This window comes from Durio zibethinus, chromosome 19 (genome assembly GCF_047325235.1).
Source record: "Durio zibethinus cultivar Kanyao isolate XHJ-2024 chromosome 19, ASM4732523v1, whole genome shotgun sequence".
Classification (NCBI taxonomy): Eukaryota; Viridiplantae; Streptophyta; class Magnoliopsida; order Malvales; family Malvaceae; genus Durio; species Durio zibethinus.
This window is the reverse complement of record NC_143180.1, coordinates 9,657,265-9,671,960: the sequence shown is the minus strand read 5'-3', so window position 1 is coordinate 9,671,960 and position 14,696 is coordinate 9,657,265. Positions and strand designations below refer to the sequence as shown.

The 14,696-nt window shown below is 29.6% G+C and overlaps 1 pseudogene; it reads left to right on the top strand.

Moving 5' to 3' along the window:
* The first annotated feature begins 5,456 nt into the window (after window positions 1-5,456).
* LOC149513433 (L10-interacting MYB domain-containing protein-like) lies at window positions 5,457-6,530 on the top strand (annotated as a pseudogene).
* The last annotated feature ends 8,166 nt before the right edge of the window (window positions 6,531-14,696 follow it).

Genomic DNA, 14,696 nt, shown 5'->3' with positions numbered 1-14,696 from the left:
ACCCCTCTTCTCTTTCTTGACCCTAAATTCCCAACCATTGTCAGACTCCTTTCTCTTGCCCCTCGTCACTAGTAAGTCATTACTATCCAATTTTCAGATGTCCATCAAAGTGCCACTTTTTTCCTCTTGTCATCACACTGTCGTTGGCTTCTCAAGCTATTGAAGAATTTCCCATAAGTTTCACTACCTCATTGGAGCTATTTTTTTTTAATTTATTATTTCATTGTTTTAAGCACAAGCTAGATTTTATTTGTGGATTTTAATGACATGCATGTTGGGCAAAAAGCCCAAATCCAATCAAATATATAAACTAGTAGAAGTAAAATCAAACAATCAATCAATCACAAAAGAGATAATAATTTAATGTGGTTCGGCCCAATTGAACTACGTTTATGGATGAGAAAAAAATCCACTAGTTGTAGAGAATTATATCAAAACATAAAAACAACCACTCACAATTAATACCTATAGACCCTCTCAATCTCCTCTAGTCCTATGGAGTATTCTCAACCTAAATAAAATACATACCTATATGCACCCATGCGCTATACCTATGTGAACCGTCACAGTCTTTTCTAGTCCACTTATATGTGCCATACTTATATGGACCCTCTTAGTGTCTTCTAGTTCACTCAAAAACATAAAAACATACATACCAATAAGACGTAAATCTCCAATAGTCTTATGGGGTGTCTATCCCATAAAACCCTATAACTTTCTTATATCTTTTTCTCATACCTAACCTTATAGAGACTTCACCTATTTATAAGTATACAAACTTGCCTATTAAGAATATCTTTTCTGTTATAATTATTCTTCTACAAGTCTTTTTATCCATTAAGTAATATCTAACTAGTCCTAAACAAATCTCTTATGAGATTTGAGTCAGTATTCCCAACAATCTCTACCTTGACTCAAATTCCATCAATCATCAATCTTTATGCTAAACATGCTTGACTCCATCTACAATGGAAGTCTCATAATCATTTTCTCTTATGTGTCTTCACGCTTTACACAAATCAATCTTCAAAACATGAACTCGAACTTCTTATTTGAGTTGAGCTCCTATAGACTTGCCTCTTTCCATTGCTCGAATCATGTTCTGATACCACTTGTTTGGGATTACCATAGCTCTGATATCATTTGTTAGGCAAAAAGCTCCAACCTAATTTATATCAGCAAAATGAAATTAAATAATCAATCAATCACACAAGAGATAACAATTTAATGTGGTTTGGTATAACTGACCTACTTTCACAGATGAGAAAAAAGATTCACTAGTTGTAGAGAATTATAAACATACATCAAATTATATCAACCATTCATAAAGCAATACCCATAGACCCTCTTAATCTTTTCTAGTCCTATAGAGTATTCTTAACCCAAAAAAATACGTATCTATGTACACCCATGCATCATACCTACGTTGACCCTTTTAGTCTCGTCTAGTCCACTGACAAACATACAAACATACATAACTATAAGATGTAAATCCTTAGTACTCTTATAGGGTGTTTATTCTATAAAACTGTGTAACTCTTTTACATCTTTTTCTCATACCTAATCTTATAGAGATTTTACATATTTATAAGCATACAAACTTGCCTATTAAGAATCCCTTTACTCTTAGAATTCTTCTTTTATAAGTTAAACTTACCTATTAAAAATCTTTCTTCTCTTAGAATTCTTCTTCTGTAAATCTTCTTATCTATTAAGCAATATCTAGTCAATTTCAAACAAATCTGTTATTGAATTTAAGTCACTATTCCCTATAATCTCTACCTTGACTCAAATTCCATCAATAATCAATCTTTATAATATACATGCTTGGCTCTACCTATAATTGAAGTCTCACAATCATCTTCTCTTATGTGTCTTCATACTTCACACAAATTGATCTTTAATCTTTAAAACATGAACTCAAACTCTTATTTTGAATTGACTCCTCTAGGCTTACCTCTTTTCATACCTTGAACCATACTTTGATACCACTTATTAGGCCAAAAGACCTCAATCAATCAAGCTAGCGAAAGCATAATCAAATAATTAATCAATCATGTAAGAGATATCAATTTAATGTAGTTTAGCCTACTTGACCTACATCTACAAATAAGAAAAAAGATTCACTAGTTGTAGAGAACTACATCAAAACATCAAAACAACCTCTCACAATTAATACCCATAGACTCTCTCAATCTTTTTTAGTCTTATGGAGTATTCTCAACCTAAAAAAAAATATTCATGTACATCAATGCACTATCTATATGGATCCTCTCAGTCCTTTTTAGTCTACTTACATGCACCATACCTATGTAGACCCTATTAGTTTAGTCCACTAAAAAAGATACAAACATTCACACTAATAAGATGTAAATCTCTAATAGTTTTATGGGGCATCTATCCCATAAAACCCTACAGCTTTCTTACATCTTTTTTTCATACCTAATTTTATACAAACTTAATTTATTTATAAGCATACAAACTTGTTTATTAAAAATTTTTTTTCTCTTAGAATTCTTCTTCTGCGTGTCTTCTTGTCCATCAAGCAATAATTAACCAATCCCAAACAAATCTCTTATGGGATTTGAGTCACTATTCCCAACAGTGTAAAGACACTAAGCTTGAAAATCTCAACTAAGTATTAGAGTTTTTCTTTTCTCTTTAGGTTTGTTCTTTTGTATTTTATTTTTTCTTTTGATTGGTAATGTTTGAAATTTGAAAAATATATGCTTTTGCTTTGTTTCATTGTTAATTGTATCTTTATTTATTCCAATGGGAAAGTTTATTTTTGGATAAATTTAGTTTGACATTACATAAAAAAAAAAAGGAAACTTGCTTGAAATTTGGACAGTAGGTGTGAAGGGGGGTTGTTTTCTTTGACCTTTTCCCTATCTCATTTTTTGGTGGGTAAAATCCAATTAATAAAAGTGGATCTGATTGTAATTTGGGAAGATGTTTTGTTCGTTATATTGTTCTTGTCTGATATTTTGGTTGTTTTTATGGTAATTTTGCTTACAAGATAAAGATAGTTCTTTTTTGCAGCGTTCAACTTTACATTTGATTGAAATTAATAGTATTTTCGTTAAAAATCTAACAGTACGTTTGGATTGAGGGGAAGGAAAGGAAAATAAAAAAAAAGTAATGGAAACAAAAAAAACCTTTCCTTTGTTTGAATAAATTTTTAATTTAAAGGAACGAAAAGAGGTGGAAACTTAATAGCCCTTGGTTTCCCCTATAGTCTTCACTTTGTTAATACCCCAATTTGGGGAAAGAGCTAAGGAAAGGAAAACTAAATAAAATTTATTATTGTAAAAAGACTATTATATCCAACTTTTTATTAATACTAAAAGCCTAGTAAAAAAAAAAACCTAACTACATCACAATCTTCTTGTAATTTTTTCAAAGTCATCTCTTTTTTCAAGTAAGTTTCACATGTCTCTTCCAATATAAAATTTTTTTATAATTTTTTGGTGATTTGATCTTGATGAATGATTAAATATGAATAGACATATTTTTTAAGTTTATGAGATGTCAAACTAACTCAAAATTTTTTATTTTTATATGTGATATATTATAGTTTAAGATGTTGGCAATTTTAGGATATTATAGAAAAAAGAGTTGGAAAAGAGAGATGTTTCATTGAAACACAATTAACTTGGCTATGATTATAAACATATTAGTACGCTTTCCACACAAACTTAATTGGTAAATATTAGTATTATAATAATTAATATATGTGAGTAATTGATAAATATTAGTATTATTATTAGTAGTATATATGATTTATTGTTAAATGCCTCATGTCTCAAAATTCTCTAATTTAATTTTGTTTTAATATTATTTTCTTTCATACAAGTGTTAGTGTATTTATTTTTATGATAATAATAATTATTGTTAATATTTTGCTGTATAGATGGATAAACAAAGAAATGAGACAATGATTGAGTATTTTTGGAGAAAAAGTCATCGAAGGGCAGTTGTCTACATTATGTGTTTAGCTATTTATTGGTTTATACATAAAAAATGATCACAAAGAGAAGTTATTAATCATTGTATGAGTTTAGAAAGAGATCGGGTCAGAGATGAAATAATGAGTCAAATTGTTGGTGGTGAGAAAGGTAAAGATATTGTGAGAATGTGACCTAAAGCTTTTCTATATTTATGTGTAATACTAAAAAAATATGGTGGTCTAGAACCAACAAGATGAGTTATAGTGGAAGAACAAGTTGCTAAAACTCTTTATGTATTATCTCATCATGCAAAAAATAGAGAGATACAATTTTAGTTTAGACGTTCAGGAGAAATAACTAGTCGCCATTTACATCGTGTTTTAAGAGCTATAATAGAGTTAGAGGAGAGATTCCTTAAACAACCAAATGGCTCACATATTCCAACTGAGATACTTGGAAATAATAGATTCTACCCATATTTTAAGGTAAGAAATTATTAGTTACTTTAATTTAATCACAAGTGTGTTTTATATCCAATAAGTATTAATATATAAAATCAATATTAGGATTGTGTAGGAGCTATTGATGGAACACATATTAGAGTTAAGGTATCAAATCTAGATGCTTTAAAATATCATGGTAGAAAAGAGTACCCAACACAAAATGTATTGGCCACATGTTTATTTGATTTAAAATTCACCTATGTATTACCTGGATGGGAAGGTACTGCGTCTGACTCAAGAATTATGAAAGATGCACTATCAAGAAAAAATAGGCTTATGATTCCAAAAGGTAATGAATACAATATATTATATTTAATTTAGTTACTTATGAGATCGAAATAGTGATATGATTACAATTTTGAATAGGTAAATATTATCTTGTTAATGCTAGATTTATATTGAGAAGAGGAATGATGGCACCATATAAAGGAGTACGGTATCATTTGAAAGAATATTCAAATAATCCGCCAAGAAATTATCAAGAATTATTCAATCTTAGGCATGCATCTTTGCGTAATGCAATTGAAAGAGCATTCGATGTCTTAAAAAAAAGATTTTCTATTATAGCAAGTGCAAATGCACCGACTTATGGAGTTAGAACCCAGAAAATAATGATTTTAGCTTGTTGTATTTTACATAATTACTTAATAATAGTAGATCCCGATGATGCTCTTATTGATGATGTTGATTATGAACTAAATACTGGGTCCACTAAACAAGAGTATCGTGCTCCTAGAACTGAGAATGAAGATGCTGCTTGAGGAGAACAATTAAGAGATTCTATAGCTAATGCTATGTGGATAGATTATATAAATTGAATGGTTATTAATATTTTTGTATTTTTTTGAATTTATATTTGATTTATTGTCATTGAAAAAATGTATTTCTTTGATTAAATGAACGTATTTCATTTGAACAATTAAAGTACTTATTTCTCAATATTTATATTTAATTGTTATTATAACTTTTTGCATGTTTCTTCTTTTATTATGCAGATTTAATTATGTCGAGAAAGAAAAAAGTGATTACAACTAATGAAAGTGATAAAGGGACAAATAAGGATGATGTTTTGACATGGACACCAACAATGGATGATGCTCTTGTTGATGCATTTTTGAATCAATATACTATGGGGAATAGGGTAAATGGAACTTTCACTAAACATGCCTATGATAATATAATCATTGATTTAAAAGAAAATTTTCAGAGAGACATGGAGAAAGAAAAAATGAAAAATCGTTGGACGACTATAAAAATAAATTTCTCAAAGTGTTATGACTTGTTCAAGTAAGGAATGAATGGATTTTCTTGGAATCCAATTACTAAATTATAGGGTGCTGAGCCTAAAGTTTGGTAGAGATTGATTGAGGTAAATTTTATTAAAATCAATTAATTATTGTTTTATTCATTATTTTACATTTTATTATTTATATTCTCACAATATAACACATAAATTTTTAAGCACATCCGCATGCCTAAGAGTGGATGACTAAACCCATTCCAAATTATGACAAGATGGTGATTCTTTATGGTAATGATCGAGCCACTAGAGAACATACTGATACTGCAGCAGAAATGAGACGAAGAAAGCAATCTTCTAGAATTGATGATGAGTTAAGAGAGAGCATTGATGATATTGATAATTTAATTTCTCAAAATGAGATAACATTGGAGAATCATGATATTTTGGGTAAAGAGTACATTGATCTCATGACATCCCCTGGAGCTCGTTCTAAGAATCCATTTGATCTTCCGAGTAGTTCAACAAATAAAAGAGCTAAAAAATCAAAAGATGACAAAGACGGTGAACTTATTTGAGAGGGGTTTGAAATGGTTGCTAATGCACTTATTGTAGAAAATGCTATTTATGAAAAGCTCAACACTTGTGTTGATTGAATTTCAGAAAAGTGAAATATGGAATCTATTGGAGGAGATGGGAATTGACTCATAACGAATCACTACTAATTACCTATATTTTATTAATAATCTTGAGAAAGTAAGAGCAGTACTTGGATGCCCATGGTATAAAAGAAATGAGGTTGTTGAAAGGTCGGTGTTTGGTTCAACTAGTCATTAAAGATGTCAAAGATTTCTTTGCTACATAAGTTTTTAATTCATTGAAATAAGTTTATTTTTCTTAGGATGGAAATATTTATTTTTTATTTTAGTAAAATAAATTTATGTTGGACAACCATATGGTGATATGTTATTACTTTTTGTTTGGTGCAAAAAAGACATATAATTCACTCATATGTAATGTTTTTATGTGATTGCATTTTTTTATATTTAATAGCTTTTATATGAATACATCGCCAGAGTGATAATGTGCTAAAATTTTGATAATGGCCAACAAATCCATCAATGCATGTTTATAAACCATCTTTTTGTTTCACTTGATTAAAAACCACTGATATAGTAGCAATTGTGAGGCTAGATAAGATAACAAACATATTATGGTCTAGGAGTGCTCTAAAATCACAAGTAATGAAGTGTTATAATTGAAAAAAATTATTATAATGAATCATTTCCTTCTTTTCCACTCTTTATCTAAACAATGGTTGTTAACATTCCTTTCCTTTCTTTTCCTTTATTAATCTTAATTATCCAAACAAAGGGTATATGTATCCTTTCTTTTCCTTTAAAAAACTTTTTTTTCCTTTCCTTTCCTTTCCTTTATTGATATTTATCCAAACATAACATAAATGTTTCTTACTTTTTTGGATGTCCGTGTTATTAGGAAAGGTAGTTTTTAGCAAATCTAGCTTTTATTTAATTGGTAATCTTTTTTTTTTCCTTGTTTAAAGATGTAGCAAATTATCTTGTAACAAATTATCTTAAGTTTTGTTGACACTTTCTCGCTATTTTTTATGTGTGTGTTCACAGACATTCCGATGATTTTGTATGTTGCAAACTTTCAATCTATTTCTATGTTTTTTCCTATTCTAAGCTTCTAAATGTTGCTTTCTTGGTAAAGCTAATTACAAAGACAAATGGCTATTCTAAATAATGCTAATGCTGGTTTTGAATTAGATGAGATTTAGGGTCTATTTGCTTTTCATTGTTTTTTATAGCCTAACTTTTATTATTACTTTAGTCTTATTATTAATAGTTTAGAATGCAGATTTGTGATATGGTTGCTGTTGCTAAGGTTATGAAAGCAACACTTGTCCTTCCCTCATTTGTGATATATTTGCAGTGGCTTTAAAAATCCTTTTGACTGGCAACACGTCATTAAGACCTTGAAAGATGATGCCACTTAAATATGCTAGAATTGAACCTTTTAAAAAATGTTAATATCTTGGTCTAAGGTTAGTACAAACTTATCTTTGTCATTGCCAAATGTCCATATAGAAAATAAAGAATGTGCCTACTATTGAGGATGGTTGTTTTTGTTTTTGGCCTAAAATGGCAATCATTTAAGTATCCCAGTCATATAACTATACAAATGGTTTTACTTCCAATGAATTATATCAAATGTGATACTTGTATGTTGTATTACTGGTTCTTTATGAGATTGGTAGTAACTAACATATACTATTTCATTTAGGTTAGCTATTAAAAGGCATAGGTCCTAATATTGTTGAAGTAGCATAAAGTAATCTATTTTACTCATATAGATTCTTAGCTAGCTAATAATGGTATCCCAAAATCCATACAAAAGCTAAGATGACGGGTAAATAATAGGGTAATAGAACATTCAGCTTTAATTGAAGAACTTGGACACATTTTGATTTTTAGAATGCACCAAAATGGTAAACCTTATCTCGTTCTCCATTTGAGGCAAGCAAAATAAATGTATTTCTTATGCATTTCAAGACTACATTTCCCTTGCTCTATACACTTGTTTGCATTTGGCATGAATAAGCATTTTTGCCATGAAAATGGGTGTATTGTATCGCCTTTACTTTCATGATAACTAATAACATTGATAACTTGATATTACTGTAAAGAAATCAAGGCTGATTTATGTTCTTACTTTTATTTGTTTAATTTGTAGCTATGATAAGGATAGGCTTGCATATATTGGATGCAATCATAGCTTAGCAGAAGAAGAAGATGATGAGTTATGTAGGGTGCACTATAAAGTATTTTGTAATTAAAATTTATAAATAATTTTGTAAAATATTATTATATTTTTTTTTACAAATGAAATGGAATGTTTTATTTATTTATTTTATTTATGTATATTTTAATATTCGTATAATTACTTTAAAAATAAATTTAAAAATATAATAAAGTTATAAAAATTATAAAACAATAGTTAAATATGATTAAAAAATAAATATTACTGGCCGAAATAATAAAATTTTAATTATTATTGGTAGATTTTTTGAAAAATTTTTAATTAATTTGGAAAAAAGAAATCATTAAAGTAATATATCGTTGGAAAAAATATTTTTATTGACAAAAGTTTTTGTCAATAATTTACTAATGGAATTTTATAATATCGATGGAATAGCATTACCTACATGACTTATACTAATAAAATTGTTTTGTTAGTAAATTCATCGTTAATATTATTATCGATCGAAAATTAAGTATTACTCATGAAAATTTTCGTCAGTAATACATCGTTTTTTAGTAGTGTTTAGAATATTATTTTTTTTTATTTGCAATTTTTTTATTTTACACAAATTGTAATTTCCATAGAATGAAAAAAATTAACATGTGATGCTTTGCATTGTTGCCTTTTTACATGATTTAGATTTATTGTCTTTGACTTTTTTTTTAATCTTTGCATATCTCTTTAATATTTCTTTACCAATAATTTTAGACAATGTACTTACATATATTTTTATGAACAACTCCAATAAGAACCATCCATATATCTATCTTATTGAAGCTGTTTGGCCCCAAAATGAATCGGGGTAGGCTTCTGTCAAAGAAGAACAAAGGTTAGAAACAAAAGCCATAGGTTGCTTTGGCATTTGCACTTTGATGCACAAATCAGTAATGTGATTGAATAGGAAGGAAAGTAGGTGCATTGGAAGAGAAAAAAAATGTTAGTTACCTTCTTATGAGGCATTGAAGCAAAAGATGGTGTTTAACTAGGCATAGGTCATGTTGATGTGACCTTAGGTGGTTTGGTAGCTGTCTAAAATGTTAGCACGCCTATCTATGGAGGCTCAGGTGACAACAGGGATCAACATTAGTGACAGGTAATGAAAGTTTGACGGAGTTAATTGTACGCCTCCACTAGCTGTGTCAGGTCTACCTCCCACTAACTATATAAGAATGTCAAGTCATGAAAAAGGATGAAAATACCCCAGGTCAACTAAAAGACTAAAATGCCCTTGATTAGGAAGTGTTGCCTAAATGTTCATTTTGTCTTTAAAGTAAATAATGTCCACATTATTCTGTCCCCCTAACAACTAGTCTGATAGTTTAGACTATGTAAATTGAATTTTTCATGGGCCAAGTATTTGGGTAAAATAGACGTGCTTTGCTAATTAAAGGTTTTTAGGTTGGATCCATAGGTCAGTGAAAGAGATCTACTTGATTGTTTGAAAAATTTTTGGTTTGATGTCGATATGAGGCTTGGGCGTTCCTATAAGCTATTTTATCAACATATTGCTAGAGCTGATCAAGTCATGCTCAATAAGTGTTTTTGATAACTTATAACATTTTAGGCTTCTTTAGTGGGTGTTAAGATTGAAACACATTTATTGACTTCATTTATTATCATTTTTCATTCATTTATTTAATTATTTATATTTTTTTAAATTAGGAAGTCAAAAGGTCACCTTTTTTTTTTCTATATATATGGTATTCTCTCAAAGCCAACACATTCGAATCCCTTGGCAAAACTCTTGCTAATTAAGGATTTAAGCTATTCTTTGATGTTTTAGGTATTCTTTGGATTTTTAGCTATTCTAGATCATTTTTAGGTGTTTTGTTGGGTTTTTGGGTATTCTAACTCTCATTTGGTCTTTGTGTTTTTAGCTATTCTTGGAGTCCTCCCTTTCTTCAAATCTTTATCTTATTTTTCAAAACCTGGTATCTTTTACAACATATCTCATTGTGATTCATCTCTAGGATTTTTAGATGCCAAGGTAGATTTAAGGGTTGAGCCTTTGGCCAAGGCGATCGAAGTGTCATTCTTGACCAAAAAATCTTTTCTATTAATGTTTTTCCTCATCAACCCATTCCTGAAGAGTTAGGGTCAAAATTTAAAAGCTCTCGCCACTCAAAGGATAAGGGTGGTTCTCAACCCAAAAATGAAGTTTGAGATGACTTAGCTTAAGCCAGTAACATCTTCCTAGGTAATAAACCCATAGAGATAATGAGATCTTTGAAAGGTCATACTTTCTTGAGAATTGCTTTGACCTTTGTACAGATGGTCATATGAATGAGCTTAGCAATGTTTTTGACCTCTCAAAAGATTACAAGGTTGAGTCTTTTGATCCTTCTAATAAAATAACTCAACACTGAGGTTATAATAAGTTATGGGTGTATAAGGAGGCCATGATGGCTAGACTAAGATTTCCTTTGCATCCGTGATGGATTTTTTTGGTCTAGCTCCTTTTTAGCTAGTACCCAACTCTTGCTATAGCATTATATGGTTTACAATATTGGTAGAGGGTTTGGGTTGACACTTAACCTTTAAACTTTTTAGGATTTTCTTTTTAATAAAAGCTCATCCTTAGGACCATAGTTGGTATTATGTTATAGCTCAATCTAATAGGTAGTTATTCAATAAAATTCCTACCTCAATAAAAACTTAAAAATTATTCTTTTACTCCATTATCACACCCAATGAAAAATGGGAAGTCCGAAATAGCTTAGGTTGGTTCATTGGCCATCCTGATGGCCATACTTACTCTTTATGGAAGACATCCATGTTTTTCAAGGGATCAATAAAATCAGGAAATATAGGACCTTTTTGATTGACATGAATCCTTTGGCCTTAGTGAATACTCTTAGCCATTTTAAAAACAAAGGTATTTAGGAATACATAATTGTTTAGAAGTTTGTGAGACTTGAGAATTGTAAATGTCTAATTTTTTTTTTATATATTTTCAAACATGGTAGGTAATAAAAACTAGGCAAGATCAAGCTTGCAGGCTGGCGAAAGGGAAAAGAAGCAAGCTTTTGCATTTAATATTTTTACTTTTGTTAAGACTTTTAAAAGGCAAGTCAAGAGCAAAGGGAAAAAGAAGAGCTCAATAGGTTGAATGCCATCAAGCTCAATGTTTGGTGATTTTTGTAAGCATACAGGTCATTTAAATAATAATAGTGACCAAAAATCAAGATATTGTCCCACAAGGATTAGCTAAAGAAAGTTTATTTTAAGTACCTATTATCTCCACACTTCATCTAAAGTTAATTCAATCAATGAGAGTATACAAAAGTAAGCTAATAGCTAAAGAAATGAAATTAGAAAGCTCAAATATCAACTAAATAGCAACTAACAAGTAGTAACCAAAAATAACTAAGTACTAACTCCCAAAGGAAATGTGATTTAAAAACTTCCTAAAATTGATTCAAGCAACTTCTAAATTGACTATATAGTAAGTAAACAAAGATCAAAACACAATTGAAAGGCAATTAAAGAAGAGAAATAGCAAGAACAACATGAAAAGCACAAACCAAAAATGAAATTTCAAATCTATAAACTAACCAAATTGAGAGAAAAATTTAGATCTACACTCTTATAAAGCAAATGAACTAAAACTAAGCTAAAAAAACTTAGATCTACAAGATTACTACAAGATTCAAAAAACTAGGTGCAATATAGAGAAAAACTGAGCACTTAAGAGAAAATCATCCCAGCAGCATTGAAATTCATGGAATTAAAAGCAAGAGAATGAATCTAAGCAAGTAAGCTCATGAATTAAGAAATATAAAATGAGAAAATAGTAAATCAATCACCTAGCTAAGAGGTAATAGCCTTCAAGTGCTATCACCCACTCAAGTGCTAACTCCGTTACTATATGCAAACTAAAACTTTATGGATTTTTGTAGAATTTTGTAGAATTAATTTGAATAATAAATTTTCTAGATTTATAGAAGCATGAATTGAGAATTCATAGAAAGAAATGGATAAAATCTCACAAAAATTGAAGGAGATCTAATGGAAAAATCGTAACTAGGTTAGAACAAAAATTGCCAAATAGATTTGAGATTTAAGAGAAATTGTAACAAATTGAACTTGAAATCTTAAAGAACATGAAATTTTATTGAAACATTCTTAACATGCATTAAAAATAAGGTAATAAAAGTAAATTTTGATGGGAAATAAAGACAATTTTCTCTCAAACAGCCCTCTAAATTAATAAGGAGGAAACTATTTGGAGAGAAAAGAAAGTAAATGCAAGAAACTAAAAAATGAAAAAAAAAACTAGAAAAGTCTCCAAGAGTATCTTAAATGGCTGGCCAACCTTTCAATTTATAAGCCAAGGATGAGATGGTTCAACCAATAAAATTGCAGGAAAATGCCAGCTAAGATGCCACATTTTTTAGAGCTTTCCAAGTTATCCATCTAGTTCCCTTAGCTTCCTTATTTGCTTCTTTTCACTTCACTTTACTTCAAGCTTCTTTCCTTTGATCTTGTAAGCTCTAAAATGTCAAAATTATGGCCAATGAGAAGCCTTTGAATTGCTAACTAAGTTTCCCAATTGTTGCCTTTTTGAATCCAAGAAGTGGTGCCACAAGCTTGATCATCAATCAAATGCATCACATAGCTTATAGTGAATTCCTTTGCTTCCCTTTTTGGTGCCAAATTTAACTAACTTATTTCTTCAAATTCTAGGCAAATGAGGACCATTTAGTTGCCAATTTGTCCATGAAAAATTTTGGAAAATTCTTAGTTTCAAAGATGGCTTCAAATTGTACCAATGCAATAGTCACCAAATTAACACATGCAAAAGTATTGCAAAGGTGACAAAGTAATAGTGAGCTAAAAATAATACTTTCACAAAAAAAATATGAAGATTAAAGTTTGAATTAAAGTTAAATTAAGCTCAATTAAGTAAAGGAAATAATGACAGAAAAGGTAGAAAAATCTCTTAAGTACGACATTTGCACAAGCTTGACTAAGTTTAGCCAAATGGTGGATTTTTGCACCAAAATGCATCCAACATGAGTCCAAAAGCTATATTTTTCCTATTTTCTCATATTTTTACCTACACATCGAATATTTTAGCAATTAGGAGTATTTTTGTCAAATTTTCAAGGAACTAACAAATATTCACCATAAAATGCCCTAAAAAAGTGTCTTAAATCACTAAAATTTTAGTGCAATCATTCAACCTTCTAAGCCATCCTTCCCCTGCTTTGATCTCCCATTGAGGTTAAGGTCGTGGAGGTCTAACCTCTCCAACCAGTTATAAAATATCCTTGCCTAACTGAAGTGATTGACGTACTTGAGTCTTTTTCTCCTTAAATCGATGTTTCAACAAAAACCACTCCTCAGGCGATCCCTTTGTTCACACAAAGCATTGCAAATGAAAGTTTTTATGACTTCACTACATTTTCTCACAAGTTCACACAATTTATGATACCGTATGCAGGTGAGTTTTGTAACTTAGCTATTTTCTATGATATCTTTTAATGTCTTCTTTGTGACTGTAGACATCTAATTTTATTAAAAATACTTTATCTGTAATTCAGATTTTTTTTTACAATTTAGTTTGATCATCTTTTTTTGAGCACAATACATGGCCCACTTTTTAAATGCTTCATAAAGGCTCATTAATGGCCATTAAACAAAAAAATTAATAAAATATGTATATATATATAAATCAAATAAAAATAATACATATAAAATAATAATAATTATTATTATTTAAAAAATTAATAAAAAATAAGGAAAAGCTTGGCAAAAAGTATATATATATATATAAAACCTTAAAAAGTTTTTTCGAAAGTTAAAACAAAAGGGCTAAAGCCTTAAAAACACATCCTTGTTGAAGGCCTATAAAAGAGCCTATTTGGCTTAAAGTTTCAGCTTGAAAATGAAGTTGAAATGGCTAAATTGCTTGACTAAAAAACCATGCATGGAATAATAAAAAATTGTATGGTGCATTTGGAAGGTGGGGAAGTGTTGCATGAAAATGTGATAGGGTGTGAGAAGGGGGAAAAATTGAAAAAATATAGAACAAAAGAAAGAGAAACTAGTAGTAAGAAAAAAGAGGAGAAGGACAATAATTGAAAAAGAAAGAAGAAGCATTTTTGAAAAATTGGTGAGAACAAAAGTAAAAAAAGGGTATGAGGTAGTAGGAAAAATAATAGGGCAAAAAAC